This window comes from Vipera ursinii, assembly GCF_947247035.1.
Source record: "Vipera ursinii genome assembly, chromosome: 5".
In the NCBI taxonomy this organism is placed as follows: domain Eukaryota; kingdom Metazoa; phylum Chordata; class Lepidosauria; order Squamata; family Viperidae; genus Vipera; species Vipera ursinii.
Genome location: NC_139518.1, coordinates 3,009,305 through 3,017,712, shown reverse-complemented (window position 1 = coordinate 3,017,712; position 8,408 = coordinate 3,009,305).

The following is an 8,408-nucleotide window of genomic DNA, read 5'->3' as shown; positions in this document are numbered from 1 at the left end:
CTCTCTCTCCTCTTCTCTCTCTGTCTCTTTCCTCTTCTCTCTCTTTCCCTCTCTCTCCTGTCTTTCCTCTTCTTTTTCCTCTTCTCTCTCTTCTCTCTTTCCTCTCTCTCCTCTCCTCTCCTCTCCTCTCCTCTCTCTTTTTCCTCTTTCTCTTTCCTCTCTCCTCTCCTCTCTCTTTCTGTCTCTTTCCTTCTCTCTCCAAAACTAAACAAAATACTTTTTGTGCCTGTTTTTCGTCACCTTCCAAATCTGGGTTTTAAAAAAAGGAACAGAAGGTAAAAATTAGCTTTGTGCTGCCCCCTAGTGGAGGCCACACACAAAAATCGTTCAGTCACGTTTGCACGGTGAGCTGAGAGACAAACAAAAATCAGAATAAAGTTAATTTGAACCGTCTTTGAGGGGTGCCTGGTGCTCTCTGAGCTTGATGGCTTTCTTACAGATGTTTCATGACCCAACTAGGTCACATCATCAGTGCTAGAAGGGAGGAGGAGGAGGAGGAGGAGGAGGAGGAGGAGGAGGAGGAGGAGGAGGAAGACTTATGGGGTCCTTGGGGCTCTCTGAGCTGGGTGGTTTTCTTGCAGACCTTTCATGACCCAACTAGGCAACATCATCAGTGCTAGAAGGGAGGGGGGGTTGCTCTCTACTTATATACACTCCCTTCTAATACTAATGATGTTACCTAGTTAGGTCGTGAAATGTCTGCAAGAAAACAACCAAGTTTGTTTTTTTCTGACAGTCAGAACAATTAACCAGTGGAACAACCTGCCTCCAGAAGTGGTGAATGCTCCAAGACTGGAGGTTTTTAAGAAGAGACTGGACAGCCATTTGTCCGAAATGGTGTAGGGTTTCCTGCCTGAGCAGGGGGGTTGGACTAGATGACCTCCAAGGTCCCTTCCAATTTCTTCTTCTTCTTCGATGGATGCAACCGTCTTTGCTTTTTTTCTTCTGTTTTCTTTTGTTTTTTAAACTATGCCACTTTGACAAGAAATCTGTCACTTTCCACTTCTGGCTCAGCGGACAGAAGAAAAGGGTACAACTATTTTATTTATTTTTTTCATTTTTTCATTGTCGTCTCTCCTTGGTTCATTCCTCCTCCTCCTCCTCCTCCTCCTCCTCCTCCTCCTCCTCCTCCTCCTCCTCCTCCTCTTCTTCTCCTCCTCTTCTTCTCCTCCTCTTCTTCTCCTTCTCCTCCTCCTCCTCCTCCTCCTCCCACTCCTCTTCCTTCTTCTGCCGTATCCGTTTATCAGACGTTGGCGATCACATTGGCGATCCTGTTTTTATCAGCAGCCGCACAAAAAACTGCGGCTGAGTTTTGCCCAAATCGGTCCCTTTAGATTTTGAAGCCATGATGTTCTTCTTCTGCCTGGACCTCATTCGCCTTCAAGCTTTCCCTGGAGGATTAAACGGAGCATGCCCTGTTTTTCTGGGTGTCGCATCGCGTGTCCGAAATATTCTTAACTTTTTTAAAAAAATTGTTTTGAGGATTTCCTTTGGCTTTCCCAGGTGGCTTACAGATAGCTTACCACGTTAAAATACCAAGAAGATTCCCTGCATCTGGAAGGACATTTAATCAAGTCAAACTCCACCCCTGTCCTATCTCTCAGCCTGGGAGGTGGGGGGGAAACAGCTGGATTTTCAAGGACTTTCTGAAGATTATCGGAGTCGGATTGCAGATGTTACAACAGGGAAGGCCTACCCCCCCCCCCGCCTCCTTTTGCAATCATTTTATGAAGAGCTATGTGCAACAGATAAAACGACAGGTACAAAAAATGCAAAATGCAAAAAGAAAAAAAAAACATTTCTAAGAGCGCAAAAAAGAGAAAGAAAAGAGAGACAATGCAAGAAGAACAAATCTACCCCCTTTGTTCCCAGCAGCCTTGTTTTTTAAACTACAACCAAGTGACTATTTTCATGCCTCGTATATATATATATATATATATATATATATATATATATATATATATATATATATATATATATATATATCCTGTGTCAGCCTATCCTGAAGGCCATCGACAGGCAGTAGTCACGCTGGTGACTTATATATATATTAATCCCATTTATATCCCGCCCTTCTCCGAAGACTCAGGGCGGCTTACAATCTAAGAAGCACAAATCAATGTGCTTAGCAATATTTTATTTTTTTTATTTATAGCCTCCATTCTATGTATATGCCTGCTTTATTAGGGTTTCCCCCCCCCCGCGGCATTTTTTCATTCATTTATATTCCTATAATATACTGTACAGTAGATGTATTTATCATATCATTATTAATTATACAGTAGTATATAGTTGCATTATATGTAATATAATGGTAATTAATTAATTGGCAGAGATGAAGAGTACAGTCGGTAACACCCCAGGCTAGAAAGCAAGATGGTGAGTTCTAGTCCCACCTTAGGCATGAAAGCCGGCTGGGTTACTTTGGGCCAATCACCAGGAGACGCTGAGTTCTAGTCCCGCCTTATGCATGACAGCCGGCTGGGTGACTTTGGGCCAATCACCAGGAGACGCTGAGTTCTAGTCCCGCCTTATGCATGACAGCCGGCTGGGTGACTTTGGGCCAATCAGCAGGAGACGGTGAGTTCTAGTCCTGACTTATGCATGACAGCCAGCTGGGTGACTTTGGGCCAATCACCAGGAGACGCTGAGTTCTAGTCCCGCCTTAGGCATGACAGCCAGCTGGGTGACTTTGGGCCAATCAGCAGGAGACGGTGAGTTCTAGTCCTGACTTATGCATGACAGCCAGCTGGGTGACTTTGGGCCAATCACCAGGAGACGCTGAGTTCTAGTCCCGCCTTAGGCATGACAGCCAGCTGGGTGACTTTGGGCCAATCAGTCTCCCAGCCCAACCCACCTTATATTGTCGTCTGTCGGAAATGTTCAGCCCCTTGAGTTAATTATAAAAGCAATAAAGTTGAGGATTATCTCTATATATTTATTTTGGATTACAAGGAAATTTATTTTATTTTTTAGTTATTTTAGTTCCATTTATATCCCGCCCTTCTCCGAAGACTCAGGGCAGCTTACAAGCTTAGCAGTAGCCTTCATTCTATGTATATGCCTGCTTATTAGGGCTTTCACACACACCCCAAGCGGCATTATTACAAAGTCAGCTTAATTGCCCCCAACAATCTGGGTCCTCAGATATATTCCAGAAATACTGGAATTGTGCACAGGTAGTCCTTGAGTTACAACGATTTTTTCACCCTTATGACAGTCGCAGCATCCCCGTGGTCACGAGATGAAAATTGCCAACTGACTCATATTTACGATGGTCGCTGTGTCCCGTGATCACGTGATTCCCCTTTTGCAGCCTTCTGACCAGCAAAGCCAATGGGGGGAAGCCAGAACTGCTTCACAACCACGTTACTAACTGAACCTTAACTTCCCTTAACAACCGTGGGAAGAACCGTCTTCAAATGGGGCAAGCTTCCCTTAATAACCGTCTCCCGACGTAAATCTCGGGCGCAGCTGGCAGTTGTTAATCCAGGACTTTCTATAAACCGTGTTGGCAGAAATTATAACGGGATGTAACTGCGAGACAGCCATCCTGACGTCTGGTTATCTGGCATTGTTGTGCACCTGTAGCCCTTGCCACAGCCAGCATCTATTCACAAGTTTAAAACAAGGGCCACCTGATCCTGGCAGACGGTCCCGAAGGATATCCTGGCCAGGTTATCTCTCTTAGCCAGAAGTCTGCCGTAGCCAACATCAGCAGGAAATTCCTGGAGTTCATTCAGGAAACCATCCAAGGTCCTTCAAACCTCTGGAACTGACCAGTTTTCCAATCTTGTAGAGATTTACAACAGCCACCAATTTAACATCAGGTCATTATGTCACTAGGGATGATATGATAACTTCTTCCAGTACCTGAGGGGCTTGAGAGAAGAGGGGGGAGGGTTCCACCGATTCTCCAAAGGCTGGAGAAGAAGCGACGGATGGAAACTGATCAAGGAGAGAAGCAACCTGGAATTAGGGAGAAATTTCCTGACAGTGAGAACAATTAACCAGTGGAACGGCTTTGCCTCCGGACGTGGTGGGTGCTACAACACTGCAGGTTTTTAAAGAATAGATTGGACAGGCATTTGTCTAAAATGGTATAGGGTTTCCTGCTAGAGCAGGGGGTTGGACTAGAAGACCTCCAAGGTCCCTTTCAACTATTTACTGTTATACTGATTTAACCTTAAATTGCACCCGGAAGCATATTGGCAACCTGTGCAGCTCACAAAGCAGAGGTATAAATAATAATAATAATAATAATAATAATAATAATAATAATAATAATAATAATAATAATAATAATAATTAATAATAATAATAATAATAGGAAGAAGAAGAAGAAGAAGAAGAAGAAGAAGAAGAAGAAGAAGAAGAAGAAGAAGAAGAAGAAGTTGTTGGAAGGCACCTTGGAGGTCATCTAGTCCAACCCCCGGCTCAGGCAGGAAACCCTAAACCGTATGGGCGTACTAAGCCCTGCCCATCAGTTTCTGGGTCAGTGTGGTTCTGCAAGCTGTAGTAGTCCCACATCTGGAAACCACTGGAGCAGGAAAGGCTGTTTTTTTCCTCCATCTCAAACCAGGGGATTAAATCAGCAGCTGTCAAGAGACTCCATTTTCATGAGTTTCCTGGAACCGTCAAGAGAAGTACCGCAGTTTCCCCTGTCGCACAACAGCGGGTGGAAACTTACCTTTCCATAAAAATGTGTGGATCAGAAAAAAAAACGCTACCAGACACCTCCTGATTCTCCCCCCAACCCCACCCCAGTACTTTAGGATGCACGAAGACCATAATAAATATCCCTTCAACCCAATATTCTTTTTAAAAAAAATAAAAAAAATAAAAAAAATAAAAAATAAATTTACATAGTGACTTCCCTCTGAGAAGCGCGTGGGTGGGGGGGAAAAAACACTCATTTGCCTGAAAAAGGGGGTTGGTATATTTACAATCACTCACTTGCGGCTTTCTGTTTGTTTGCTAGCTGGCATTTATGATGCTGCAGCAAATGTTGCTCATTTTGTGCTGGGCATTTGCAACACACGTCCCAGGCTGTCTCAGTTCCTATGCAAAGATGGAGAGACGCCAGAGCAGGGGTAGGCAACCTCGGCTCTTTTATGACTCATGGACTTCAACTCCCAGAATTCTTGAGCCAGCTGGCTCAGGAATTCTGGGAGTTGAAGTCTATGAGTCATAAAAGAGCCGAGGTTGCCTACCCCTGCGCCAGAGGGACCGAGAAGGAACTGGCTGAAATAAAGAGAAAGCATCTCCCTTTCTCTTGATAGAATAGAGCCAGAAGGGACCTTGGAGGTCTTCTAGTCCAGCCCCCTGCTCAAGCAGGACATCCTCTACCATCTCAGACAAGTGACTGTCCAGCCTCTTCTTAAAAATCTCCAGTGATGGAGCGCCCACGATTTCTGGTGGCAAGCTGTTCCACTGGTTAATTGTCCTCACTGTTAGGAAGTTTCTCCTTAATTCCAGGTTGCTGAACTTCCTCTGGGAGTTGAAGTCCACAAATCTTAAAAGTTACCAAGTTTGGAGACCCCCGTCCTAGAGGATTCTCTCAGGAACATTCCAAATAGCCCCTAAAAATAGGAATTTTTTTGCTGGAATTTTTGCAGGAATTTTTTTTGCAGGAATTCAAAGGAAGGCAGAAGCACTGGTCTAACAGCTGCTTTACCTTCCTCCAGGTTGCATACACTGACATAAAATTTGAAGGTCTTCAGAGAAGTTGGAGTTTCAATTATACTAAAAGATTAAGGGGACCGAATTAACTGGAATGCTTTACAGGTTAGTCCTAGGCCAGGGGTAGGCCACCTTGGCTCTTTTATGACTCGTGGACTTCAACTCCCAGAATTCCTGAGCCAGCCTGGCTTAGCTTGGAAACCTCTTCCTTTCCCCTCAGCGTGGCTGGCTCAGGAATTCTGGGAGTTGAAGTCCACGAGTCATAAAAGAGCCAAGGTGGCCTACCTGGTCTAAACAGAGTGTTACTTTATTTATTTATCTATTGGATTTGTGCTGTGGCAGTCAATGACCCTCGATGGTTCACATGTATATTGATCAGGAAAGAAGTGTGGCAAAAAAAAGGCTAAAATGAGAATTAAGAAATCAGATGATGGGATTTACCACAGGGAATATTTAAAAATTAAACATCCGTTTGAATATGGTTAAAGAAAGAGAAAGATTTTGGATATAAATGAAGATTAGTTTAGGAGGGATGAACCTCTCAAGTAACGTGGTATTTTTTTTCTTTCTTTTTTTCTTTTGTGTTTTGCTTTTTGATATGAGAAACATAAAAATGTCGGGATGGTTTATATATAAAAGAAATGTGTTTTTTTTAAGATAGGAGAAATGTAAAAGTGTTGGGATGGCTTGTATGAGAAAAAAAGACTTAAATACTTTAAAAAAAAGTGCAATCAATTCTGAGAAAATCTTAGCCACTAAGAATGTTTTGAATATTGTGAGGAAAACAAATTTAAATAAGAATTTTGTAAACAGGATTTATGACGATGCAATCACGATGACCAGTTAGAAAAGAAGCTTTACATTGATGTGGTTATTATTTGCAGAAACATGAGAAAAATGTCTATATTTAATCGTCATTTATTTAAATAATAAGAAACGTATTAATTTAAGGTTGGCAAAAAAGAGTATTATTGGAAGACGAGAAAATCAAGCAAAGCCATTATATGGACTATAGAATTATAGAAATTCACTGTTATTGTTTTTAAATATAAACCCAGACAACAGCTGTTTACCAAATATTAAGGTGTGTTAAAAAAATCAACAAAGCGTATTTTTTAAAAAATAGTTCATATGTATTTATTTATATCCTACCTACATTATTTTTACAAATAATTCAAGATGGCGAAGATATTCAACACACCTCCCTATTTTCCCAACAACAATCCTGTGAGGTGGGCTGGGCTGAGAGAGAGAGGAACCGGGCCAGTCACCCAGCTGCCTAGTTTCCATCCGTGGTAAAATATTGCATGTATTCGCACATCCAACAAGTAAGTACTTCCCAGTGATCTGTCATATTTCAGCTTGTGAATTATTTAGGGTTTATTATTATGAATGCTATCATTAGTTTGTGACTACTGGGTGTATTGACACACAGCGCAAGAAGCCCCTGAAAGATGCAGAACTAAGAAAGCCGATCGCTTCCACTGTTTTATATTTCACCCAAGTTACAAAGCCTCAAGATTATATTTTTTTAATGTGGGGTATAGATCAGCAGTCCCCAACCTTTGCGGCCTGGCGAAAGAGGGAAACCAGGCAGTGCACGCAGTGGGCCAGCACACACACACACACACACACACACACAGAGTTTTAACTTGTGTAAATGATGGGCCGGTGCGACTTGCACCAGTTCACCTGCGCACAGGTGCGTGCGTGCATGCATGCCGGCCTACCACTCATGCAAATCGAGCTACACACACACACACACACACACACACGTATGTGCATGCCAGCCTGCCAATTGCAGGCCCCAATTTCGAATAGGCCACGGCTCAATAGCCAGCTGCAGCCTGGGGACCCCTGATCTAAATGTAGCTCAATAAGCGAGGTGTGAATGCAGTTATGGATCTATGCTGTTTTTCCTGCTCTGGGAACCAAATACCAAAATCCCCACAGAAGGGCAACGAAACCCTCCACAATACTCAGGAAGATTTAAATTTAATAATTTAGCAAAGCTCCAGCTGTTACTCCCTCAGAGTATCGAATAACATAGTTGGAAGGGACCTCGGAGCACTGCCACAAGTCATTCCAGGGGTTAATTGTCCTGCCTGTCAGGAATGTTTTTCCTTATTTCCAGGTTGGATCTCTCTTCGATAATCCTGAGGGCTGTATGCCACAAAATTTCATTTTAATGTATGCCGATTAGTGTACATTCAAAGTGACAATAAAGTTATTATTCTATTCTATTTCATTCTATGGTTTCTTCTATTTTTCTATTCTATTCTTTCCCCTATTCTATTCCATTCTTTTTTCTATTCGATTCTATTTTCTCTTTCTTTCTCCTATTCTATTCTATCCTTCCATTCTATTCCATTCTTTCTCCTATTCTATTCTTTCTGTTCTATTTCTATTATTTTCTTATTCTATTCTTTCTCCTATTCTTATTTTATTTTATTCCATTCTTTCTATTCTTCTATTTTCTCCTATTCTATTCCATTCTTTTTTCTATTCAATTCTATTTTTTTCCCTTTCTCCTATTCTTCCATTCTTTCTCCTATTCTATCTATTCTATTTTCTCCTATTCTATTTTCTTATTCTACTCTTTCTCCTATTCTTACTCTATTTTATTCCATTCTTTCTATTCTATTTTCCCCTATTCTATTCTATTTTCCCCTATTCTATTCCATTCTTTCTTCTATCCTTTTCTTATTCTATTTTAATCCATTCTT